The sequence below is a fragment of the Hyperolius riggenbachi genome, chromosome 10 (assembly GCF_040937935.1).
Source record: "Hyperolius riggenbachi isolate aHypRig1 chromosome 10, aHypRig1.pri, whole genome shotgun sequence".
Lineage (NCBI taxonomy): Eukaryota > Metazoa > Chordata > Amphibia > Anura > Hyperoliidae > Hyperolius > Hyperolius riggenbachi.
Genome location: NC_090655.1, coordinates 183,859,074 through 183,886,915, shown reverse-complemented (window position 1 = coordinate 183,886,915; position 27,842 = coordinate 183,859,074). Strand labels below are relative to the sequence as shown.

Below are 27,842 nucleotides of genomic sequence, written 5' to 3'. Positions count from 1 at the left end.
CACTGTATTGCAGTCTATGAACAGTCCCAGGGCCGGCCTTAGGTTTCACAGCGCCCTGAGCGTAACCAGATTTTGGTGCCCCCCCCCCACATGTATCCTCTTCGCGTGTGAGCGCACCACACACACACACACACATACATACATACATACATACATACACTAATGGGGGGGGGGGGGGCAGATCCCTCCTTTAGTGTATATAGGCTTAGGCTACTAGTCTTGCAGTCGCAGATCCCCTTTTAGTGTATTTAGGCAGCAGATCCCCCCCCCCCCCCCCAATTAGTGTATCTACTCTAGCAGCATAAGCATATTCCCCCTTTAGCGTAGGGAGGTTGGGGAGCCTTACTTCTTGCTGGTCAGTCTTCTCTTCTTACTGTCTGCAGACTTTTTATTATTATTATTATTTAGTATTTATATAGCGCCGACATATTACGCAGCGCTGTACAGTGTATATATATATATCTTGTCACTAACTGTCCCTCAAAGGAGCTCACAATCTAATCCCTACCATTGCCATATATCTATATTATGTAGTGTAAGTACTGTAGTCTAGGGCCAATTTTTTTAGGGGGAGCCAATTAACTTATCCGTATGTTTTTGGAATGTGGGAGGAAACCGGAGTGCCCGGAGGAAACCCACGCAGACACGGAGAGAGCATACAAACTCTTTGCAGATAGTGCCCTGGCTGGGATTCGAACCAGGGACCCAGCGCTGCAAGGCGAGAGAGCTAACCACTACGCCACCACTTAGTGCCAGTGTAGGTGCCAGGATTCTGGGAGCAGGAGAGAAGGACTTGTCGTCACTCAGGACATGCTGCACGCTTCTCTGCAGCAGCCTGAGGCTCAGCGCGCCTCCGTCCATCCTGATTCCTGACATATAGCTATAAGTCCCCCCAGTATGGGTAGCCAGGAATAGGTGACCCAGTAAAGGTAGCCAGCTATAGATCCCCCCAGTATAGGTTAGCCAGGTAGGTGCCCACAGTATAGGTAGCCAGTATACTTGCCCCAGTATAGGCTAGGTAGGCATTTGTCCCAGCTATAGGTTAGATAGGTAGGTGCCCCCAGTACAAGTTAGATAGGTAGGTGCCCCCAGTGTATAGGTTAGATAGGTAGGTACCTGCAATATAGGTTAGATAGGTAACTGCCCCAGTATAGGTTAGATAGGTAGGTACCCGCAATACAGGTTAGATGGGTAGCTGCCCCCAGTATAGATTAGATAGGTAGCTGCCCCAGTATAGATTAGATAGGTAGGTGCCCCCAGTATTGGCTAGATAGGTAGCTGCCCCCAGTATAGATTAGATAGGTAGCTGCCCCCAGTATAGGTTAGATAGGTAGGTACCCCCAGTATAGGTTAGATAGGTAGCTGCCCCCCAGTATAGGTTAGATAGGTAGGTGCCCCCAGTATAGGTCAGATAGGTAGGTGCCCCCAGTATAGGTTAGATAGGTAGGTGCCCTCAGTATAGATTAGATAGGTAGGTGCCCTCAGTATAGATTAGATAGGTAGGTGCCCCCAGTATAGATTAGATAGGTAGCTGCCCCCAGTATAGGTTAGATAGGTAGCTGCCCCCCAGTATAGGTTAGATAGGTAGCTGCCCCCCAGTATAGGTTAGATAGGTAGCTGCCCCCCAGTATAGGTTAGATAGGTAGCTGCCCCCCAGTATACGTTAGATAGGTAGCTGCCCCCCAGTATAGGTTAGATAGGTAGCTGCCCCCCAGTATAGGTTAGATAGGTAGCTGCCCCCCAGTATAGGTTAGATAGGTAGCTGCCCCCCAGTATAGGTTAGATAGGTAGCTGCCCCCCAGTATAGGTTAGATAGGTAGCTGCCCCCCAGTATAGGTTAGATAGGTAGCTGCCCCCCAGTATAGGTTAGATAGGTAGCTGCCCCCAGTATAGGTTAGATAGGTAGCTGCTCCCCAGTATAGGTTAGATAGGTAGCTGCCCCCCAGTATAGGTTAGATAGGTAGCTGCCCCCCAGTATAGGTTAGATAGGTAGCTGCCCCCAGTATAGGTTAGATAGGTAGCTGCCCCCAGTATAGGTTAGATAGGTAGCTGCCCCCAGTATAGGTTAGATAGGTAGCTGCCCCCAGTATAGGTTAGATAGGTAGCTGCCCCCAGTATAGGTTAGATAGGTAGCTGCCCCCAGTATAGGTTAGATAGGTAGCTGCCCCCAGTATAGGTCAGATAGGTAGCTGCCCCCCAGTATAGGTTAGATGGGTAGCTGCCCCCCAGTATAGGTTAGATGGGTAGCTGCCCCTCAGTATAGATTAGATGGGTAGCTGCCCCCCAGTATAGGTTAGATGGGTAGCTGCCCCCCAGTATAGGTTAGATGGGTAGCTGCCCCCCAGTATAGGTTAGATAGGTAGCTGCCCCCCAGTATAGGTTAGATAGTTAGCTGCCCCCAGTATAGATTAGATAGGTAGCTGCCCCAGTATAGGTTAGATAGGTAGCTGTCCCCAGTATAGGTTAGATAGGTAGCTGCCCCCCAGTATAGGTTAGATAGGTAGCTGCCCCCCAGTATAGGTTAGATAGGTAGCTGCCCCCCAGTATAGGTTAGATAGGTAGCTGCCCCCCAGTATAGGTTAGATAGGTAGCTGCCCCCCAGTATAGGTTAGATAGGTAGCTGCCCCCCAGTATAGGTTAGATAGGTAGCTGCCCCCCAGTATAGATTAGATAGGTAGCTGCCCCCCAGTATAGATTAGATAGGTAGCTGCCCCCCAGTATAGATTAGATAGGTAGCTGCCCCCCAGTATAGATTAGATAGGTAGCTGCCCCTCAGTATAGGTTAGATAGGTAGCTGCCCCTCAGTATAGGTTAGATAGGTAGCTGCCCCTCAGTATAGGTTAGATAGGTAGCTGCCCCCCAGTATAGGTTAGATAGGTAGCTGCCCCCCAGTATAGGTTAGATAGGTAGCTGCCCCCCAGTATAGGTTAGATAGGTAGCTGCCCCCCAGTATAGGATAGATAGGTAGCTGCCCCCCAGTATAGGTTAGATAGGTAGCTGCCCCCCAGTATAGGTTAGGTAGGTAGGTGCCCCCCCCACCCTCATACTGGAGGTGGAGCCACGGGGAGGGCAGCCCGACCTCTCCCTCCCTTCCCCTCCGGGCCGCCCTCCGTGCACCCCCCTCCGATGCAGACTCGGCAATGCTCAGAGAACAACTCACCTCCCTGGTTCCGATCGCCGGCGCCTCACTTCCCGCTGTTCGCCTCTTCTACATAGCCACTGATACACACTAAACTTCCTGCTTAGCAGGAAGTTTAGTGTGTATCTGTAACTAATGTACAAGAGGCGAACAGCGGGAAGTGAGAGGCGCCAGCGATCGGAACCAGGGAGGTGAGTTGATACACACTAAACTTCCGCTGATACACACTAAACCGTGTTCTCCCCAGAAAATTTTTCCAGCCGGGTGGCATGAAATAGCAGCTGGGTGGCATGAAAAAGTAGCCGGGTGGGGCGAGATGAGAATGCAGGGCCAGTGCTTCTGTGAGCAACTCTGCTTACAGCATAGGAGGAGGTGAGCCGATGACAGCCGGGTGGTCACCAAAACTAGCCAGGTGGAGCACCCGGCTAAAAGAGCCTGGGGAGAACACTGCTAAACTTCCTGCTTAGCAGGAAGTTTAGTGTGTATCAGTAACTAATGTAGAAGAGGCGAACAGCGGGAAGTGAGAGGCGCCGGCGATCGGAACCAGGGAGGTGAGTTGTTCTCTGTGCATTGCCGAGTCTGCATCGGAGGGGGGAGCACGGAGGGCGGCCCGGAGAGGAAGGGAGGGAGAGGTCGCGCTGCCCTCCCCGCGGCTGCGCTGCGGCTCCCCCCTCCATCACGGCGGCCGCATGTTTGCCCCCCATCACCCCCATCAGCGGCACCAGGGGGCGGAGCGAGATGGACCCAGTCGGGGCCCACAGCAGCCACATGCAGCCAGGTGGCAGGAGCGCCCCCTGGAAGCCGGCGCCCTGAGCGATCGCTCCGATCGCTCAGGTCAAAGGCCGGCCCTGACAGTCCTTACCTTGTTAGTTACACTGATGCAATGGATTCCATTGTTACAAGTTTGAACATGCAGAGGTATCTTAGGGTGGCCACTAACAATCTAATTGCTAGTGAAAAATCGTTCGAGCGTGCAGATAATTCTGATCGTAAGTAAAATCGTGCACTACACCATCAACGAACCAATCTTTGCTTCTTATCTATCACAACCAAAATCCAAATTTTGGTTTGCCAAAAATCCAGTCTGACGACTGTTTTTATAATCGTTTGTAAGCGATTGTGCCCATCAGTGGAGATTATTTGCAACCAATTTGATCAGAATTTCTGATCGCTTTAACGATTTTTCCCTAGAAATTGGACCGTAAGTGGTCACTCTTAGAAGTGCATATGTTGACTCGCACTTAGTACAGAGAATGGTTTAACTTCAGCTATTTTTTTTTCTAATCTAAACCGTGCTAATACAGGATAGAATCAAAATGAGCAGTACAAGTACATTGCATTACTGATCAGTCCCTTATTTTAGTCATTTTACTCCAAGAAGAAATGTCACTGTAGCAGTCCGAGTGTAACAATACTGTTCCACATGCAGGTGTCTTTGCATGTCTTTGTAGTTCATGGTTTTGTGCTCATCTGGGGGCGGCATTTGTTCCAGGTTTTGTGTGCGCTAGTGTGAAAGTTGGATTACATGTAGACACAGATATTCGGTCCGGCATGTACTTGGTGGCACCGATTTTATTTGATTATAATAATCAAAGTGGTTGGTTAGTCGACCGGCAAGTTGCCTGACGAATGTCCCATCTTTAGCACCAGCTTATTTAAAGTGACAATATACCGGTAATCAAAATATCCTATCTGCCCCAGTAGGTTAACCACACTATAAAAAAACTTCAAGGGTTAAACCATTATTGCCAAATATTGAAATGGTTAATAGATTGTTTTACTCTGTTCAAGAACTTATCAGTAAAGATACCCAGTAATGATATAATCTTGATTGTACAATCTTGTATTTTATTATTTTCATACTGAAATCTATTGGAAATCAGTTCCTAGTAACAAATGTTCCTAAACACATCAGATAGATCAGAAAATCTACAAATGATCTATCTGCTGCTAATCTAACGAGTGTATGGCCACCATACGAGTACATGGGGCCTGGGGCGAGTGTCATATGCAGGGCCTAGAGCCATAAGTGTAGGCCATATAACGTACCACCACACTCACGGGCTTGTCCTCCTCTAATGCAGTATTCCTTATTATTGTTTAAAAAATTGTTAAAGGCCACTAAGTCAACCACTATAGGAACAATTACAATATGTAATTGTAATCAAACGGCCAATGATGCTACCATTCACTGCTTGATTATATTACTTATTGTAATTATTCTTATATTGGTTTTGTGGCCTTTAACCAACTGATGGGATCTAGGCTGGCGTGGGATGGGTGCTAGGCTGAATGGGGAGTCCAAAGTTTGTATTTCTATCCAGACATGCTCCCTAGCTAGCCTAGCACCCATCCCCAGCTCCTCAACCAGCCTTGTATCCATCCCCAGCTCCTCAGCCACTTTAGAACCCATTCCAACCAACCTAGCACCAATCCCCAGCTCTCCAAGGCAACCTAGTGCCCATCCCCATCTCCCCAGCCAGCCTAACACCCATCTCCAGCCAGCCTAGCACCCATCCCCAGCTCTCCAGTCAGCCAAGTACCCATCCCCTGCTCTTAAGCCAGCTTAGAACCCATTCCTTGCTCCCCAGCCAGCCTAGCAATAATCTCCAGCTCTCCAAGGCAGCCTAGCACCCATCTCCAGCTCCCCGCAGGCCTAGCACCCACCCACTAACACCCATCCTTAGCCAGTCTGGTACACACCCCAAGCTCCCCAGCCAGCCTGTACCTATCCCTATCTCCCCATCAAACCTAGCACCAATCCCCAGCCAGTATGGGAGCTTCAGCCTGAGCCCCCTTCAGCTCCAGTCCATGCTCGACTGACCTAAATGCTCCATGGGGCCCTCAGGCTGAGGCTCTTGCACGTTACCTTAATCTGACATTTGGCAAGCTTCATGTCAGTGCAGAAATTAATTACAAAAATGCAAAGGGTATAGTACACTAAAGTATGCTGAAGAAAAAAACCTAAGCAATAAAAGGGAGGTCAGTGCAAAATATAAGGTGCCTAAAACAAAATGGGAACATCTGAGTATTTTTAAATGACACACTTCTCAGAACACAAACAGCTAGACTTCTGTAGACCTTTCCTTCACCACCACCAAAATAAGCATGGTATGGCGGGCATGACATGCGGGACCTGGGGTGATCGCCCCACTTGCCCACCCCCCAAAGGCCGCCTCTGCTCACACCTGTCCGGTGTTTTTACTTAATGTCGTTCTGATCCTCTGCCCTGTGTCTTTTTTCCCTGTCATGTGACAAAAGCTGTTCAAACCTAATGCTGGGTACACACGATGAGATTTCCCGTTCGATTTGCGGATCGATTCGATTAAATCAAACATGTTCGATTGGATTTCAATCGTTTTTTTCATGATAGGTATGCAAAATCGACGGAAAAAACGATCGAAATCCAATCGAACATGTTTGATTTAATCAAATCGATCCGCAAATCGAACGGGAAATCTCATCGTGTGTACCCAGCAGAGGTCCACTGTATATGCTGCTAGACATTCAACTACAGATTTTGTCCAATGATAAGGGGAGAAGTTACAGGGAGGAGGATCCCCACGGCATGGAGTAAAACCACTGGGAGGATACGTCCCGTCTGGATAGGTGAGAGTTCTGCTGCCAGGGGGAGCTCAGACGGGGGAGACTTGGGTGGCTAGGCAGGCGGCGGCAGCTTCACAAATTTCCAATCAATTTCACAGCCAATAGATCCCTCTCTGATAGATTCGATTAGAGGGGGATCTAGCTGATGGTTGATCTGGTGGCCATCTATAGGTGTATGACCACCTTTACTTTACTTTTCTACTACATAGATTGCGTAAGATTGTACAGTTAAGATTGAATAATTGATGGACACCTTAAAGAGAACTTGTAAGGAAAAAAAGGGCCCCTGCAGGGTACTTGCCGCAAGAGGGGGAAGCCTCTGGATCCTAATGTGGCTTCCCCCATTCTCCTGTGTAGCCCTGATTCAGCCCTGGCCCCCTCTGAAAATCAGCAGCACACAGCGATATTTACTTTTGAGATCCAGCACAGGCGCTGTACCAGCTTCCCCCTTTGGGCTGGGCTCCCGTGAAAACAGCCGTGACTGATCGTGAGTCAGCACTGGATCGGTGCTGCACAGGAGGAAGGGGGAAGCCTCGTTTGGACCCAGAGACTTCCTCATCCCAAGGTAATTACCCCCCAGGGGCACTTTTCTTTATTACAGGTTCTCTTTAAAGCCTCATACACTTGCTGGTGTGAACTCGGCCGATGCAGCTGTTGGGAGCTATATCAGCCAAGACTCTAGCCAGTATACAGGTTTTACACAAGGTTTTTTAAAGGGAACCAGAGATCTTGCTCTGTAAAGATTTGATATTTACCCGGTGCTTCCTCCTGCCCCATAAACCTGAGTGAGTCCCTCGCCGTCCTCCCGCAGTCTGCCGTTCAGGCACCAAACACTGGTGTACTATAGGTGAACTTATCCTATACTTTATCCTAAGACGCCTCTATACAGTACTAGGATGCTGAGATTTTCCTCAGCTGCAGTGTTAGGGAACATATGAAGCCTATGTTTTCAATGGAGGTTGGGAGTTTCCTTGAGGAGGACAAAAAAGAAACACGTTTTCCTTATTCTAAAATACAGTACAGTATGTAGTTTCATTCCAGTTTCCTCTTGTTTATTGTGACTGTTTTAATTTTTTTTATCGCTTACAGTGAAAACCACATTCATATGATCCAAGTTCAAGTTTTCACACAGTCTGGATTTTCTGACATGTCTACGTTAACTATATCGGCTGGATCTGCAGTTTGTCCAACCAGATGATGTTGCACATTTAGCACAAACAACCTCATCCTTTAACCATGGAAAAGGAAATGAGCTATTCTAGCATTCGACAACACTAGGGGGCACATGACAGGGACAGGATATAGCCAAGATTTCAAACTACTTCAGCTCTTTATGATGACAAGTAGTAAAAATAGTTGTTTAACTCATTAAAATATTTTTCTCATCTACTACTAAAAACAATAACACATAGCAATGTTACATTTAATATACTCTGCACTATTGTAATTATTTATTCCTGTTTAGTACCTCCCACTACTGTTTATTCTGCCCGTGTTAAGTAGCCCAATAACCTCTAATGTAATATTGCCACAGATAGCTCAGTCATGTGCACATTAGTGATGTCGTTTGAGGATCCTCTTGGAGCCACCACAGGCAGCCAGAAAGCTTTAGTTGGAGCTGACTGCACTGATAAGTCTAGTATGCAAGACGAAACTCCAGAGGAGAATGAGGAAAATCCAGTCCAAGATCCAGATTCAGAAAGGAAGACTTCTCTCCAGCTTTGCCATATCGAAGACATTCAGACAACAGTGGACGGAAGCTCAGAGGAACAAAACATGCACCGACTTAATGCCAACAACTGGTTTGTTTGCTTTTTCTTTTAAGTTTGGTAAAATAGCATAGTACATGTTGTTTAACTATTTTACATGCAGAGCTTTTAAAGTAAACCTGAGGGGGAAAAAGTGTTAAAACATACTTGCTTAGATGATCTATAAGTGCTCCAGACACCTCCTGGCCTCCTCTCCATCTTGCTGCTGTAGGCCCCATTCTGAACTTTGGTGGGATCTCCAGGGCACACAGCTATGTGTAGCAGCCATCACTGTGAGCTTTTTGGGCATGTGCAGTTCCTATTGTTTCCAAACTGCACGTGGTCTGGACGCTCTGGACCACAGCTGCTGTACACAGCCATGTGGGATACAGGCCATTTCCATGTCCTCTTTTGTCACCAAGGCTATGCTGCCCTCTCATAGGAGACACAATGAGAAGGAGTGGCAGGACATCCCTACTTACAGGACATCCCTACTTACACCAACCATTTCTCACACTGCACGTCACAATAGCATACCCATATACTGTGATCATGTGCCATAGTCATGCCCATCGACATGGTTTAGTTGGCCATTAATTCCATGCATATATATTCTGAAGGCAAACATGAACCTGCTATACTACAGAATATGTAGTGGTCTTCAGCTGACCAGTAAATGCATGAATGGATGTTGTCTCATAGAGAAATCATGGGAAGAAAGGGAAATATGCCCTCATTAAAATTATGTAGGAAGTCTAGGGCTTAGTTCTTGGTAAGTCTGTTCCAGAATCTATATGGGGGAGAGCTTTATGATATATTGGCTAAGGATGGAAGGTGGAGTGTATGATAGTAATGAATGTATAGCGGGCTCCATTTTTCAAAAAAAATTATTTGGCAATGGTGTTATGTACATTAGCTTTCATGTGATCACATTGTTTTTTTTTTAAATGTCTTTGTGGTGACCATGGAATTTGGTGAGTGCACCCTTTTGAATTTGTGCTGCTATAAAACTGGAACTACTGTTCTGTGGGATACCAGGTTAAAGCGGACCCAAACCAAACATTTATTTTAATTACAAATATTTAGTTGCACCACTCTGACACATACAAAGATAAATAAACACTCCTTCAAGCCTATGAGCATTTCAGTGCATGCTTTTCACCCTTCTCTTTTCATAACTAGGGTTATACAGGGGGCAGCCATTAGCAATTCCTCCATTGTCAGACACCATCTAATCCACCAGTTTGCCGGATTTTGTCTCGGCAATTTGAAAGGAAGGGAGGGGTTCCTCCAATAAATGTAAAATACTTTATATTTGTCATGCAGCTGAAAAAATGCTGCTATTTATTATTATAATTTAGAAAATAGATTTTATTTCTGAAATCTTGTATTATTAATTTGGGTCCACTTTAATGACATACTGAAGCAATAGTTCTAGCTACTGTGGCTGTGAAGCTATGCTCAACTAGTCAAAAGTAGGGTGGGTTTGACCTGTTGAGTAGCCTATCCCTTCCACTCATACTCTGATAAAGAACTAATCTTGTCCATACTAAAAGATACTGGGCCGACCCCATTGCAAAAGCCATCCTGAAATGCTGTCTGTCAGCTGCTCCAGTGCACCCGTGGTGCACACAAAAGCGCTTGGTTCAGTCAGTTGGGAGGCATCTATCTCACGAAGGAGGAGCTGAGATCAGCCACATTCTGATATGCCAAGAGGCAGTTCTTTGCTATCCAGTAACTGTACCACTTGTCGAACTCTGACAAGTGTGGGGTCAGAGTGGGGTTTTAAGTACAGCAAATTGGCTACATTGCAGCAGGAAGATGATTAGTTCAGCTTTCTGGGTGAAAGAACCCTGAGATAAGTATGCTATATTTTTTTTTCTCTCTAGGTTTACTTTTCCCCTTCTCCCCTTTCCCCCTTTTCTGTGTTATCTTCATTTTGTGTATGATGTCTTTAAATATAAATATAAACATAAAAATGAACATTTTTTAAATCAGATGACATTGCTAAAAAATAAACTATAATCCTGAGAAATGCAAAGACAGAAAAATGAATACTATAAATAGCTTAATTTTATTATTTTAGTTACAAGGTCCTGGATTACTAAAGGGCAAAATTAATTTTTATTAATAATAAAAGTATAATTCTGAGAGTAGAAACTTTGACCTAACTAGTAAGTTTTATTGCTGTACAGACAGCAATAAAACCCCAATGATGTTCTTACCCATCTCCACACTAATAAAGCAAAGGGATGTATTGCTCTTTGTAGTATCATTTGGAAGATTTCACCTCACATCCTTTTCTTGGTGACTTTTACTGTTACAAATGTGGAAAATTCTCCAAATGGATCTCTAATTGCAGTAAAAGTGATATGTATTCTAACCCCCATCCACTCATTCTAAAGTTGTAGTAAATATATCTGATTAGAGTTTCACTTTAAATTACAACATTACTATGTTAGAGCAAAGTTGAAATGCTGGGGTATATTCTGCTTTAACACATTATTTACAGCATACCATATGCAACCAGCATTTTTTTTACTAGACCTGCATTGGAAGGGTTACACACAGAGCTTTAAAGTTCCGTGGAGAGAAATGCAGACACATCCCAAGTTTAGATAGATACATTTAAGTAAACACAATGTGACAAGTGGTGAATGTGACACACTCTCTGGCTGTCCTCCAGCTCCTGCACAGTCAGAGAGTGTGTGTCACATTCCACACTTGTGACATTGTGTTTACTTAAATGTGTATATCTAAACTTCGGATGCGTCTGCATTTCTCTCCATGGAACTTTAAAGCTCTGTGTGTAACCCTTCCAATGCTGGTCTAGTTAAAAAAAATGCTGGTTGCATATAATATGCTGTAAATAATGTTTTAGAGCAAAGTTGAAATGCAGGGTTATATTCCGCTTTAAGGACAACTCCCCTTTAAAGAGAACCAGTAAAAAAAAAAAAAAAAAGTTCCCCTGGCGGGTATTCACCTCGAGAGGGGGAAGTCTCAGGGTCCCAATGAGGCTTCCCTCACTCCTGTAGCTGCAGGCAGTCCAACGCTGGCTCCCCTGAAGAGTCCCGGAATCCTCCCTCAACAAGCCTGACAATCGCTGATAAGCGCTGATTTATTTACCTCTCCTGACTCCAGTGGGGGCGCTGTTGCGGCTCTCTGCACAGAGATAGGCTAAAATAGCCGATCTCTGTCGAGTCTGCTCTACTGTGCATGCGCAGGAGACTTGCGCCTGCACAGTAGAGCGGCCTGACGGAGATCGGCTATTTTCGCCTAGCTCCGTGCAGAGAGCCGAGACTGCGCCTGCGCTGGAGCCGGGGAGCTAAATATTTACATCACAGCCATTCCGGGAGGATTTTTGCCGCCGTAGAATTGAGGAGGTCAGGGGAAGCCTCAATAGGATCCGGAGGCTTCCCCCACCGGAGGTGAGTACCCCCCGGGGAGTTTTTTTTTGTTACAAGTTTTGTTTATAATTTAAGTGTCAGGCAGAGAATTCCCAGCTAACATGACTCAACATAGGCTTGAATTCATCCCTTCAGTTTCAGAATTATCATCAGTAAGGCTTCACTGTAATAAGACATGTTTTGTTTTCTTGTCATTTGTCTTGTTGGAATTGTTTCTTCTATTGTCTGTCTTTTGTTAAAATAAATGTTCATCTTTTGCCAGTCTGTGAGTGCCTCATTGCTTTTTAATTTATATGTCTGTGTCATTTGTGTCAGCACATTTAGCTGTGTCACACATACTAAGAAGCGCAATCTTATTACAAGGAATCTGCGAGTCAGAAAATGACATATTCCATATGAGGCATATCAGGCTAACATGACATAGAAGATATGGCCCTGGTGCATATAAACAGATTTGAAATATATGTACAAAAGTATACAGAAAGTACATTAAGCAAATTAAGTAGAGCCATTAATTATTTTTTCAGGATTGAGTCTTCTAAAGCTAGCCATATACATGTCGCTTATTGGTCTATATTCCTAGCCAAGTAAAGGTGGCCATACACTGGTCGATTAGCCATCAGATTCGACCAACAGATAGATCCCTCTCTGATCGAATCTGATCAGAGAGGGATCGTATGGCCACCTTTACTGCAAACAGATTGTGAACCGATTGCAGCCTGAAACCGTTCACAATCTGTGTTGGCGGTGGTGGTGGTGCTGCCGCCGCTCCCCCCCCCCCCCCCCTCATACATTACCTGCTCCGCCGCCTCGAATCCCCGCTGTCACTGCTGTCTTCTCTGCTCTGGTCTGGTCTAATCTCCGGCATGCTTCACTTCTTTCTGACCGGCAGGAAGTTTAAACAGTAGAGCGCCCTCTACTGTTTAAACTTCCTGCCGGGCAGGGAGAAGTGAAGCATGCCGAAGACCAGACCAGAGCGGAGAAGACAGCAGTGACAGCGGGGATTCGCGCCGGCCAGAGCAGGTAATGTATACCCGCTGTATTGCGCCAGTCGTCGGGCATTAGAACGCCGCTAAAGACGCACTCTCGACCCGCCGGCGACAAAGAAAAATCTTCCGCACGGATGGGTCGACGGGAACGACCGATTTCGGACGGAAATCGATCGTTCTGTCAGCGGTGTGCGCGGCGATTTCACAGCCGTTTCGATCACTGTGATCGAAACGGCTGTATATCGGCGGAAAAATCGTTAGGTGTATGGGCCCCTTAAGTAAGCATGTACTAGGAGATGCAGTTCAATGCTGTTTTGTGATGCTTGCTAAAATATGCATAATGGATTGCATTCAGTCTATAATTCATAGAGATAAGTACAATAGAATCCCTTTATACTGTAGTAAATTTCAATGGACCAGGAAAAGTATTTTTACTATATTAGAAGTTTATTAGAAATTGTCATACTCAAGCTCATACAGTATACTATAGTACTGTATATTTTTATTTTCAATTTTTCAGCAAGCGAGCTCAGGCAATGTTTAAGCTAGATTAAAATGCACAGTGCTCAGTATGCAAGGATTTTCATGCAATAGTTATGCAGCAACTTGCACAGGAAGCATACAGTAGAGCTTGATGCATCAACCTGTGCTAAATATACCGCGCACACAGCGCGAGTTAATATTACAGCGCAATGTTATAATAGCGTAGCATGCGCTTGTACTTTAATAGCGTGGCTGCTACTACGGTAATTACCGTTGCAGTGGCTGCGCTAGTGGAGTACCGTGGCTGTGGTCGCGCTATGAGTGCATCTCGTGCCAGTTAGGGCTGGTGCACACCAAGAGTGCTTCTGAGTGCTTTTTAAAATGTTTGTGCTTCAAAATCGCTTGGCTAATGTATATGAATGGGATAGAGCACACGAGCAATGTGCTTTTTCCGCAAACGCGGGTCCTGCAGCATTTCTGCTGATTTCTGAGGCGATTCAGCCTCAATGGTAAGTATAGAAAAGTGGAAAAGCGCTAGATCAGAGCGATTTTCCAAGCATTTTTGTTACAGAAGCTGTTCAGTTACAGCTCTACTGTAACAAAATATAAAAACCGCCACACCAGAATGCTCCAAAAATCGCTAGACATGCTTAGAAAATTGCTAGGCACATGCCTAGAATCGCCTTAAGAAATCACTTCAAAAGGCTCTAAGCGTTTGCTTTTATGCTAGTGCTTATTGGTGTGCACTGGCCCTCACAAGCACACACTACACTAATATAACCGAGCGCTGTGTCTGTGCAGTATATTTTGCGCAGGTTTATGCATCAAGACCATAGTTCTTGCCAGTTTATGCAGATTAAAGGGAACCTAAACTGAGAGGGATATGGATTTTTCCTTTTAAAATAATACCAGTTGCCTGACTCTCCTGCTGATCCTGTGTCTCTAATACTTGTAGCCACAGCCCCTGAACAAGCATGCAGATCAGGTGCTCTGACTGGAGTCAGACTGGATTAGCTGCATGCTTGTTTCAGGTGTGTGATTTAGCCACTACTGCAGACAGAGATCAGCAGGACTGCCAGCAACTGGTATTGTTTAAAAGGAAGCATCCATATCGCTCTGTTTAGGTTCCCTTTAAAAACTGATAGTGTGACCCTCTGTCCACATTTCTGTGGAGCCTGGGTAATACTGTAGCATTGCAGCCATGCACAAGCAAGTCACAGATGATACTATGTAGGAAAGCAGAGGCGCCATACCATGTACCATGTATTGTATCTGGTTCTGGCGTACACCATATTCTGCCTTTGTCTCCAGTTGTGTGTTCCTGTATTTTATTGCCTGAGGAAGCAGGTTTACACCTGTGAAACACGTTGCAGCCCCCCTTTTGGAGTATGCCAATAAAATGTATATCTACTTAAATAGACAGTTTTCAGTGTCTACTTGCAGGAGGTAAGTCCACCACTGCCTCCTTAGCACTTTTAACCTTTTTATTATTGTGGATTTACTATTTTGGCGCCTCTGCTTTCCTACATAGTACTTATATCCCCCCTTGGTGAAGAGGGATACCCCTTTTTTTCCTATCTACAATGAGTGACTTCTTAATCCTGAGTGGGGACAGGACAATCTCCTCACCTGCTTATACAGTGGTTGCCTTGGAGGTAACCATGCTTTGTGAGTATATATATTGTACTCTTTTACTTACCCGTCCTGTTGCAGTACATACTACACTATATTGGGCTCTCGGTTTCCCTTTTCTATAAGTCACAGTTGATAGCCATTAGCCAATTCCCTCAGCAATAAGGCAGCAGCTGACACAGGAAGCATAGATCTCACCTGTAGATGCAGCGTGTGGTCTTTAGCCCATACATCGGCGGGTGCTTTTGAGGTAATCCACCCATGCCCAGAGTGGTGTGCAGATAGCCGGCAGGCTACATGTTGCTACCAGCCCGCCCATCTACCATGGCTCATGGGTTTCCAACTGACGTATGATGGACAATGTTTATTACTATGCTGCTAAATAATGGGTTGGTGCCTTTCCTAATGTGTCATTATTAAAAAAAAATGGTGGTGGGGGCAATTACAATAAAAAACACTTCAATTGTTTAATTGGCCTACTGGTGGCAGACAGTATGAGCATGATTTACTAAGGGGGCATAGGCACAAACAATTATGATTGGCTAATTTTTTTTTTTTCAAACAAATTTTATTTGAATTATCTCTTTGGCAAGCAATTGTCAAAAACAAGTTTACAGAAGTATGGTAGAATAAGAAATGTATGTCAAAAGCAATGAAATAACTTCTTCATCATTGTAGCTCAGCGAGTATATAACACAATGGAAAAGAGTGGTAAGTTTTTTTCCTTTCTACACTGAGATATATCAGCCCAATAGACAAAGTATTTAACCACTTGAGGACTGCAGGGCTAAACCCCCCTAGTGACCAGGCCATTTTTAGCAAAATTGGCCACTGCAGCTTTAAAGGGAAGGTTCAGGAAGGGAAGGGAAGGTTCAGGAAGGTTCCCACGCGGGCGCGCTGACGTCATCGGACGTCCTCCGGGCTGTACTGCGCAGGCGCAGTGCGCCTGCGCAGTAAAGCCCGGAGGACGTCCGATGACGTCAGCGCGCCCGCGTGGGTGCAGAAGAGCCCGTCCTTGGAGCGCAGAAGAGCCCGACCTGGCAGCCGGCCTGGCCAGGTCGGGTCGGCCACCGAAGACTACCGGAAGCCTCTGGAGCGGCGGCGAGGGCACCTCCTGCCTGCCACGGGCTGGAGGAAGCCCCAGGTAAGTGGATATGGATTTTTATTTTTTTAAAGGTTTCCCTGAACCTTCCCTTTAAGGCCAAGCTGCAGGGCCGCACAACTCAGCACAGAAGTGTTCCCCTCCCCCTTTTCTCCCCACCAACAGAGCTCTCTGTTGGTGGAGTTTGATCGCTCCCACCATGTTTTTTTTTTTTAAATAAATATTATTGTTTGGTTTTTTTTCATTGAAAACCCCTGTTTCTTTAAATTTCTTCCCTCCCTCCCTTCCCACAGCCAGCCAATTATGGCGATCGGCTGTCATAGGCTTCCGCCTATGAGAGCCGATCGCTCTCTTGTCCCCCATGGGGACAGCCGTGTCACACGGCTGTCCCCAGTGCAGCGCTGCTGCTCATCGCAGCGCTGCACCTAGTAAATAGACGGCGTGATCGCCGTCTAACAGTCTCCCGAGCGGCAATAGCCGCTCGGAGACTGAAGGCGGGGCGGAGCTCCGCCCTCCGAGCATGAGATGCACGCGCACCATGCGCGTGATCTCATGCAAAACAGAGCCCCAGGACTTTACGCCAATTAGCGTTAGGCGGTCCTGGGGCTGCCGCTGCGGCCACGCCCACTGGCGTGATGCGGGCGGCAGAAGGTTAAAGACAAAATGCTTTTAACCCCTGCCCTTCCCTCATCCCTTCCCACTCCTGTCATCTCCGGCTGCCCCCTTACTCAGAAAGTTAGCTCTACGTTACCTCCAATTTCCCTAGTGTGCCCATCAATTGCTCTGTTAAGTACCACTTTGTGTCTTTGAAAGGAAAAACGACCTCAATCAATTCTTGCCTGGTAAAAGACCCTAAGATAAACTGTCTCCAGGTTTTGAAAAATATCTTGTTTTTTTTATCTTTATGCGTTAAAGCTTCCAGCTTATCAATTTTAAACAAATGAATAAGTTACTCCTTGACATCCCACAGCGTCGGAACGCTAGAGTAGATCCATTTATTAAAAATTACCTTCGGGATGCCATTAATATTAGATGTGCTAGTTTAGACATGTTAGCTTGAGGTGTCGAGGGACTCTCCGAAGAAGAGACATTTGGTGGACTGTAATGGAATAGCATCAGTAATGGATCAATTTTTGGCTTGATTTTACAAATTGTGTTTATATAGTTTGTTACTTTGACCCAAAATGCTGAAATTATCGGGCATGTCCATAAACAGTGAAATAGGTCCGCCTCTGGTAAAGTGCATTTAGGGCATATTGGGGAGTAGTGAGGGGGAGGATTTTTATATTTTATGTTAAATGCATATTTAGCTCTATGGATAAGTTTCAATTGCGATTCTCTCCAACTTTCCCCTATGATTGGCTAATTTTACCACAACAGTGTAGTATGAAGGTTAACAGATTTTGAATACTATGAACAGATTGTTTAGGTAAGCATTGGCCAATCAAAATGGATGTGTGTATCCACTATGCCCTAAAAAGGAAAAAAGTGGTATGATGGTTAACAGATTTTGAATACTATGCACAGACTGTGTAGGTAAGCTACATGGAAGTAGTAAAATTTGCCAATCATTGGCCAATCAAAATGGATGTGTGTATCCATTATGCCCTAAAAAGGAAAAGTGTGAACCTTCATTTGTCACATGATTGTTACCACCTGTTTCTACTATTCCACATTAGTTTGTGTACATTATCAGCAATCATGCTGTGTTATAATGTGTATAGTACATCAGTAGTCTGTTTATTAAAAATGTGATTTGGGGAATGCCACATGATACCTGCAGAGCAAATCTCTGCATATACAACATACAAGTGTGCATACCGACTGTACTTGTTCAGCAGCTTAACCCATTTTGGGCCCGCAGGCTCTGGCCCCTTAAGGAACAGAGTATTTTTTTTTCATTTTTTGCGTTTGTGGTTACTGTGATTGGCACACAGTGATCACACAGGCCGAAAATTCCTAATTCCAGACAGAAATGCCCCGCCAGGGAGGTTAAAGGGGATCTGTGGATCATTCAAAAAACACAAAAACTGACACTTACCTGCGGCTTCTATCGGCCCCCTGCAGCTGTCATGTCCAAATGATCAACTTGGGACCGCAGGAACTAATGGTGTAGAATCTACACCTCATCAGAAATGGAGAGTGCAGTGTATATTCTTACACATGTGGTCCCGAGCCGGTTAAAATTATGACTTAAAGCGGATCAGAGATGAAAAACTAACTATTACAAGTAACTTGTCTAAATATCTTATCTAAAGTTTAGATAGTTTACACAGCAAATCTAGCTGCAAACAGCTTTAATAGAACATGATTATTTCTTCCTGTGATACAATGACAGCAGCCATGTTGTTTGTAAACATTACACAGAGGCAGGCTTATCTGCATCTTGAGCAAAAAAACCTAATCCTCCCTCCTCCCCTCTGCCTCTGAAATCTCTGGCTAGTAATACCTCCCCCTCCTCCTGCCCAGACTGAGCTCCCATGAGCCCTTGCTACTGTCTGAAAGTGCCTTGGCTCTCTGAAAACCTGTGGGCATGGCTTGTTTAGTTTATAGGGAATTACAGTATTAAAACAAAAAAGTATTTCGCTTGAGAAATGCCCTATAAACAATAGGAAAGGAACACAATTATACAACGAGTAAAAGTTCATCTCGGATCCACTTTAACATTTTTGGGACATTCTCCTGTCATTGCACTTGTGCATATGAGCAAAGTCACAATTAGGGACGAGCAACACTGCGATAATGTTAGCATATACAAAGGTTAGCATTATTATTATCAAAGCGAAGGCATAGTAAGTTAGCCTCATAGTATTGTTAATTTCCAGTTATCTGAAATGTCTTTCTTCGGTCACATGGGGGTGCTGTCTGTGTGTTGAAGCCTGACATGATTTTACAGTGTGACTGTTCCAGAGCAGCGAAAAGAAATATGAATAAGAGATCATACATTTGTTTGTTCCCTCTCTTTCATATAAATGAATATTTGTACATCTGGCACTGCTCAGTTCTTGCCACTAGTCATGAGCCAAGCATTTAACATTCATTTGATTTTACAAGTAATAACACTTTAAAGAAATAGGGTAAAATTGTCCTGTTTTTAATCCCATTTTGGCACGTTGGCAGTGTCCTCATTACATGAATAGCAATTGGCACTTAATTGCATTGCCGGTTTTAATTTATTTCCTGTTTCAAATGCACCTGTCACTTAAAAAAATAAATAAATAAATAAAAGAATTAGTCTAATTGACAGGTTATCACTGCAATGTTTCCAGACATCTGTACCTTCTCTTTGCTAGAATCGTGGCTCAGCTTTTTATTTATGATGGTCCAAGCCCTAAGTACTAATGATAAGCATTGCAGGCATGCACATGCATTTCAGGTGTGTGATTCAGCCACTGCTGCAGCCAAAGAGATCAGCAGGACTGCCAGGCAACTGGTATTGTTTAAAAGGAAACTTCCATATCCCTCTCTGAGCTCATCTAAAAAATAAAAGTTGTACTCACCAGGGGCTTTCTCCAGCCCAGTGCTGGTCGGGAGGTCCCATGCCGGCGTCCTGGCTCCTCTCCTTCTCCCCGCTCCGGAATGGCTGACAGGCCGCAGCCCGGGCGACACTCTCCCGAGTGTCGGGCTGCTTCTTCCGCATATGACGCGGATTACGTCACACGCCGGCCGCCGTGATGACGCGAGGCGGCCGGCGTGTGACGTAATCCGCGTCATATGCGGAAGAAGCAGCCCGACACTCGGGAGAGTGTCGCCCGGGCTGCGGCCTGTCAGCCATTCCGGAGCGGGGAGAAGGAGAGGAGCCAGGACGCCGGCGTGGGACCTCCCGACCAGCACTGGGCTGGAGAAAGCCCCTGGTGAGTACAACTTTTATTTTTTAGATGAGCTCGGAGTCCCTTTAAGGTTCCCTTTATAGCCCAGCACGTACCTACTACCTTACTTCTTCGCACACTCACATGCAAATGTTCAAACAATTGCATTCACAGATTCACTCATCCAGGCACAACTGTTATCCCTACAGCTAAATTAAAAGCCAGGGTTTGCTGTTTTCTAGCCACACCCCCTTCAGCACCTCCCTTTCCCTAATAATTTATTTAATGTCCTAACTAGAGGCGATGTGCCTGGATATATGTATGTTTATTCTTATCATTGACCCCTGTGGCTAGGGTCCAATTCGGTGCACTCCCCCCTTCCCCTGTATGTTTGTCAGCATGCAGACAGCTTATGCTGGTGTATGCGCATGGTGCACATGGACACATAACATTAGCTCCCTTGTGCGATTGGTAAGATGCACTGTCTTTCCCAGGAGAGGAAGTTAGGATGTGTGCTCCTAATCCATTGATAGGTTTGATGCAATATATGTGTTTGCATGTCTGCACTATGCATGTTACAGGGCCAGAGTTAGGACACCTATGTTTACCTGGGTACTTCTGCGCAGTATAGGTGATTAAGCATAAGAATGCATTCTTCTGTGAACTAAAACCCTGGCTTTTAATTTAGCTGTAGGGATAACAGTTGTGCCTGGATGAGTGAATCTGTGAATGCAATTGTTTGAACATTTGCATGTGAGTGTGCGAAGGGTTAATAGATTTTTGCTGTTTTCTAGCCACACCCCCTTCAGCACCTCCCTTTCCCTAATAATTTATTTAATGTCCTAACTAGAGGCGATGTGCCTGGATATATGTATGTTTACTACTTTAACTCTGTCCTGAATGGATCTTCTCTCTTTGTTGCCTGGCCCGAACGATTGCTGCAACCATGCACCGCAGCTACAAACTTTGTGAAATGAATAGCAGATTAGCAGGTACTGACTGGGGGTGAGGGAGCCAAAGCATAACATAACTACACACCCCACAGGTCAGGGAAGGGGGAGAGGTACTTTCACGGCCTGCACACTGCTGCTACTTGTATTCATACTTGTAATAATAATGCCTGGTGGCGCCCCCCCCCGTTGTTAGAAGAGAGACTCGCCCAGGGCAGGAGACATACGTGCACGCCTATAGATAGTTAGATATGTGTCTGCAAGGGGCGGAGCTACCATGTGACGCAAGACGGACCCAGCCGGAGCCTGCATCAGCCAGGTAGATAAGGAAAGCATATGCGGCCAGGGCGGCAGCCGGCAGGGCAGGAGCGCCCCCTGGAAGCCGGCGCCCTGAGCGATCGCTCCGGTCGCTCAGGTGAAAGGCCAGCCCTGAACAGGAGCGTCAGGCAACTAGTATACTATTATTTTAAAAGGAAAAATCCATATCCTTCTCAGTTTAGGTTTCCTTAAGGGCCCGTTTCCACTATAGCGTTACGAAATCGCCGGCGAATCACCGCAGGCAAATCGCATGCGGGTGCGATTCCGCATGCGTTTTTTTGCCGCGATTTCGCATGCGATTTCGCATAGGTAAGGCTGTATGCGATTTTAACCATGTCACTGCCTGTGTGAATTAACATGGGTATCTATGCGAAATCGCATGCGAAATCGCGGCAAAAAACGCATGGGGAAAACGCATGCGATTTCCCTATTAAATACATTGCGTGCGATTCGCCTGCATTCCACACGCAGGCGAATTCTGAGGCCCCTACCCTGCAGATTTTTTCTGCACAGAAAAACGTGCGGGGAAACGCACAAGTGGAAACAGTCCCATCCACTTGTACTGACTGTGCGAATCCGCATGCGGGCAACGCATGCGGATTCGTGATAGTGGAAACGGGCCCTAAAGCAGGCAGCTTTCACACAGAAATGGCAAGAGCTTTCTATTATCTTGACAGAGTGTGATTTAAAGTCCTGGTGATTTTACTAAGTAATGTGAGCACCAGAATCGTTTTTTATCTGCTGGAGTTAGTCATGTTGATGCCTGTGCTAAACAAATATGTTTTTCATTAAGGTTTCTGTCTATATTGCTAAAGGGTTCTGAAGTAAGAAGGATATGGAGGCTGACGTTTATTTATGTCCTGCTGATCTTCTGCCTCTAATACTTTTAGCCATAGGCTTTGAACAAGCATGCAGATCAGATATTTCTGACTGAAGTCTGACTGGATTTGTCACATGCTTGATTCAGGTGTGTGATTCAGACATTACTGGTGGCAGAAAGATTAGCAGGACTGCCAGGCAACTGGTACTGCTTAACCGCTTGAGTACCACAGGCTTACATCCCCCTAGTGACCAGGCGATTCTGTTGGTGGTCTCTGATCGCTGTTGTGTTTGTCATTTTTTTTTAATTAAAAAAAAAAGTTTTTTTTTTTTTATTATTTTCGATGTCCTCTTCTATCCCCCCCCCCCCCCACCACCACCACTAAATTGGCCCTACACTATGTTTCCTACAATGCACTACATACAATAGCCATATGTCAAGGATTACATTGTGAGCCGATCAGAGGGACAGGGCAGTGACAGGGACCGCCATGATGCCAATCGGCATTAGGCAGTCCTGGGGGAGCCACTCTGCTACCACCTATTGGCTTTAGGTGGCCGCAGATCAGTTTAAAGGAAATACACATGGCAGCCATCATATGCCCCTTGTCAGGAACCGGCCCCACGGCAAGCCTACAGAGACAGTTCCTGATGGGGGTCTTGACCAGAGCGAGAGGGGAAGCAGCCTTATTCAAGCTAACACAAGGCTGTCGCCCCCCAACAACATTCTGCCACCACTAGCAGCTGCTAGACACTTCGACATTTCCCACTCTGCTGTCGAGCGGCCTGCACTCAGACTGGCGTTTATGTGCTCTGGGTCAGCTTCGAGCTTAGGCTAGAGTATGAGAATGTCACACACCCAATGCAATCACACGATAGCAAGGCACAATCCAAGCATACGATCAAGCACTGAACCTGTAACACAATTACACTACAGTCTCTATCTAGGAGATGCGAAAGCTTTGCTTAGCACATCAGAAGGACAGCCTATTAAATAAAGTTTTAATATTCCAAAAAGTGGAACAGTGCAGAAAGAAATATATACAAAATATTTTAAAAACACACAGTAAAAGGTACAAAGGCACACAAGACAGTTTACAAAAATAAAAACGGGAATCAAAACAGAAATTGAACTTTTACCAGCACAAAGGTCCAACTTGGTCGTGGAAGGACACAGGTTCTGATCAGGAATCAGGGACCTCCCTAGCTCAGTGCTACCTTCAGTAGAAGACCCTTACTGGTTCTGAGAGCTGTTTTTTCTTTTACAGGGGGACATGTAGCCTTGGGCTACCCACTTCTAAACCAAAATTAATTTCCTACTTTTCTATAAAGACCGGTGCCAGGATCTTGCTTCCACATGCGAATATCAGTTTTCTTCCTGCATCCTCTCTCTGTAGCCTCTGAGACACCGAAAACAGTCAAGGTATATTCACATGTGACAATAGGGTCTTTGTGCTGACCTTAGCTTAACTATGCCCATGGCCAAGTGTGCTACTGAATGTCAGCTGCTGGCGGGGTGCGATATTTACATGTCATTAGGTGTAGACTTCAACGGGAATGCAAATGATCACCCCTTTGCATTGGAGACGGAGAGTCTGCACTCTCTCCAACTGAATTACACTGCCCAGGCCTACACAAAATGACTGTCATATAGGAAATGGAGGCTCCCACAAAATACAGTGGGATGCGAAAGTTTGGGCAACCTTGTTAATTTTCCTTTATAAAATGTTGGTTGTTACGATAAAAAATGTCAGTTAAATATATCATATAGGAGACACACACAGTGATATTTGAGAAGTGAAATGAAGTTTATTGGATTTACAGAAAGTGCGCAATAATTGTTTTAATACAATTAGGCAGGTGCATAAATTTGGGCACTGTTTATTGATTCCAAAAACCTTTAGAACTAATTATTGGAACTCAAATTGGCTTGGTAAGCTCGGTGACCCCTGACCTACATACACAGGTGAATACAATTATGAGAAAGAGTATTTAAGGGGGTCATTTGCAAGTTTCCCTCCTTTTTTAATTATCTCTAAAGAGTAGCAACATGGGGGTCTCAAAACAACTCTCAAATGACCTGAAGACAAAGATTGTTCACCATTATGGTTTAGGGGAAGGATACAGAAAGCTGTCTCAGAGATTTCAGCTGTCTGTTTCCACAGTTAGGAACATATTGAGGAAATGGAAGACCATAGGCTCAGTTCAAGTTAAAACTCAAAGTGGCAGACCAAGAAAAATCTCGGATAAACAGAAGCGACGAATGGTGAGAACAGTCAGAGTCAACCCACAGACCAGCACCAAAGACCTACAACATCATCTTGCTGCAGATGGAGTCACTGTGCATCGTTCAACCATTCGGCACACTTTACACAAGAAGATGCTGTATGCAACAGTGATGCATACAAAGCCTTTTCTCTGCCCACAGCACAAACCGAGCAGCATAAGGTATGCTAAAGCACATTTGGACAAGCCAGCATTTTGGAATCAGGTGCTGCTGACTGATGAAACTAAAATTGAGTTATTTGGGCATAACAAAGGGTGTTATGCATGAATGAAAAACAAGCAAGCATTCCAAGAAAAACACCTACTACCTACAGTAAAATATGGTGGTGGTTCCATCATGCTGTGGGGCTGTGTGGCCAGTGCAGGGACTGAGAATCTTTTGAGTTGAGGGACACATGGATTCCACTCAGTATCAGCAGATTCTGAAGACCAATGTCCAGGAATCAGTGACAAAGCTGAAGCTGTGCTGGGGCTGGATCTTTCAACAAGACAATGACCCTAAACACTGCTCAAAATCCACTAAGGCATTAATGCAGAGAAACAAGTACAACGTTCTGGAATGGTCATCTCAGTCCCCAGACCTGCATATAATTGAAAATCTGTGGTGTGAGTTAAAGAGAGCTGTCCATGCTCGGAAGCCATCAAACCTGAATGAACTAGAGATGTTTTGTACAGAGTAATGGTCCAAAATACCTTCAACCAGAATCCAGACTCTCATTGGAACCTACAGGAAGCGTTAAAGGGAAGGTTCAGGGAGGGTGGGTAAAAAATAAAAATCAATTTCCACTTACCTGGGGCTTCCTCCAGCCCGTGGCAGGCAGGAGGTGCCCTCGCCGCCGCTCCGCAGGCTCCCGGTGGTCTCCGGTGGCCGACCCGACCTGGCCAGGCCGGCTGCCAGGTCGGGGTCTTCTGCGCTCCAAGGCCCGGAACTTCTGCGGCCCACGCCGGCGCTCTGACGTCATCGGACGTCCTCCGGGCTCTACTGCGCAGGCGCAGAACTACTGCGCATGCGCAGTAGAGCCCGGAGGACGTCCGATGATGTCAGAGCGCCGGCGTGGGACGCAGAAGTTCCGGGCCTTGGAGCGCAGAAGAGCCCGACCTGGCAGCCGGCCTGGCCAGGTCGGGTCGGCCACCGGAGACCACCGGGAGCCTGCGGAGCGGCGGCGAGGGCACCTCCTGCCTGCCACAGGCTGGAGGAAGCCCCAGGTAAGTGGAAATTGATTTTTATTTTTTACCCACCCTCCCTGAACCTTTCCTTTAAGAGGCTGTAATTTCTGCAAAAGGAGGATCTACTAAATATTGATTTCATTTATTTTTTGTGGTGCCCAAATTTATGCACCTGCCTAATTTTGTTAAAACAATTATTGCGCACTTTCTGTAAATCCAATAAACTTCATTTCAATTCTCAAATATCACTGTGTGTGTCTCCTATATGATATATTTTACTGACATTTTTTATCGTAACAATGAACGATTTACACAGGAAAATCATGAAAATTAAAAAGGTTGCCCAAACGTTCGCATCCCACTGTACTAGTTACATAAAATGGTTGCTGTATCCTATACAGCTTTACACCCCTTACTTCAGGTTCCCTTTAAAATCACTTTTTTGCTTCTTCTTTGTGGTGGTGAGGGGCATATTTTTCCATCTGTACAATAAAAATTCTGATCACCTAATTTATAATTTCCTGTTCATTAGAGTGGTAGTATTTTCTTTTCCTTGGCAATCAGGCTTTCAAGTGGAGAACAGAGTATGGTTATTATGCTAAAGTGGTGATCAGAACCTCAGGTTACTTGAATAGGGTAGCTGCTTCCAACTTCCAACCATTCTAGCCATGACCGCTCTTTTTGAATTGGTGGTCTGTAGCCTTTCATTGCTGCTGTGTATATGTTCTGCTGCTTTCTATAGTGGCTAACAGAGCGTATTAACCTCCCGGGCAATATGATTATTTCTGAATTTTAGCATCTAAAAGCAGTGCAATTTTTTCACATGCTTTTAGATCATAAAAGCAGGAAAAAAAATCATGCTGCAGTGAGATCTGCTGCAGCCCCTGCACTTACTCACCTCCCTGAAATCCAGCATTGCAATTCTCCCACTGTCCTTTGGGTGGCACTATACCCCTATAATGAGATCGGTGTCTGTTGTCATGATGACAAACAGCAATCTCCCCGAGGCATCCAGAGCCTCCGAGGACCGGAAGAAGAATGGCTGCCTGCGCCTGGATCCCGGAGGAGGAGAGTTGAAATGTCTGCTGCGCTGCAGGCTCTCCTGGTTTTTCTTTTCCACCCTGAGTTTGACCTGGGGTTTCCGCCAACGAGGTTAAACAAACACTAATCTTTTTTTCGTAACGATGAGACTATTCACAAAAAATATGGACCTGCGAAAAAAGCCACATTGCTGGGTACAGCAGAGCAGTGTCAGTTGCTCCACTGCAAACTTTGTCAATTATACCTGCAGGAAAATTCACACAAAGAACATTCAAAGACAGCAATGAAAACTGGGGAGAATGTCTCACCCTTTCCTATGTTCCCATATATCCCCCAATACACACACCTTTTAATTTTACCCCTATAAGACTCCGCTGCAAGTTATTTGACAGTTATCATCAAAGAACTTTTGGAGATGTATTCCCAACTGCAGTGGAATTCAGTTTGTTTACTATGCCAAGAGCTAGGACTAGGTCATGAGGGGACAGCTCTGTGATTGGGACAGGGACAGCAGAAAAGAAGCTTCAAAAAAAAAAATCTGTCTGTTGTTTCAATTTAATGTCACTTACACCTCCATATTATACCAACAAAACAAATCACAGATATGTCACTTCCAGTTGGCTCTAGACATGTGGGCACAGTTTTATAAACACAGAGCCCACCAATGTTTCCACTTAAACATGTTAATCACTGACCTCAAAATCCAGAGGAAGAAAACCACTATAGACAGTTATAGTCATCATGGCTTTAAAAAGTTTTTTTCACATGTTATTTGTTACCTTGGATCCTCTCTATGTTGCTTCAGGTTTTCCTTTATCTCTCCTCCACTGCTTTTCTAGTTCTCTAACTGTTAGAGACTTTCTCATGACATTTTATACCTTACCAAAGTTTAACTACTTTAGGACCGCAGTGATTGAAATCTACGCCCTGTTTTGGTGGGCTCATGGCTGGCAGGACGTAGATTTCAATCGCCGTCCGCAGCGTGCATTCGCCGTTTCCATCACTACCCGCCGATCGCGCCCCTCAAACCTGACATTTCTCGACGCAGCTCACAGGCTCTGCCTGTCTCTATGATGGCAGGGCCATGTGAGCCAGTCAGGAGCCGATTTCATTGGCTCCTGGCCGTGTCTATCAATGTAAGCCGCTTCCATTGGCTTACATTGATAGGCACGGTCAGGAGCTGTCACGGTCAGCTTATGGCAGGCTTGGCTGCCGGTACTTACGGATGTCCGCGGGTCCTGGGGTATGCCATCGGGCTCCTGGAAACAGGGCCTGGTGGTGTGCACCTGCGTGTGTTGTTGCGTGCGCGCCTGGCTGTGACGCCGGGCGACGCCCAGTCGTCCGAG

At 45.5% G+C, this 27,842-nt stretch overlaps 1 long non-coding RNA gene across 2 annotated transcripts in view; it reads left to right on the top strand.

The window, feature by feature from the left end:
- Positions 1-27,842, top strand: part of LOC137534041 (uncharacterized) — a 77,208-nt gene that overhangs the window by 1,011 nt on the left and 48,355 nt on the right. For both annotated transcript variants that reach the window (XR_011024290.1, XR_011024289.1), the window contains exon 2: positions 7,835-8,547. This is a non-coding gene — a long non-coding RNA (uncharacterized lncRNA). The remainder of the gene's footprint in view (positions 1-7,834; positions 8,548-27,842) is intronic.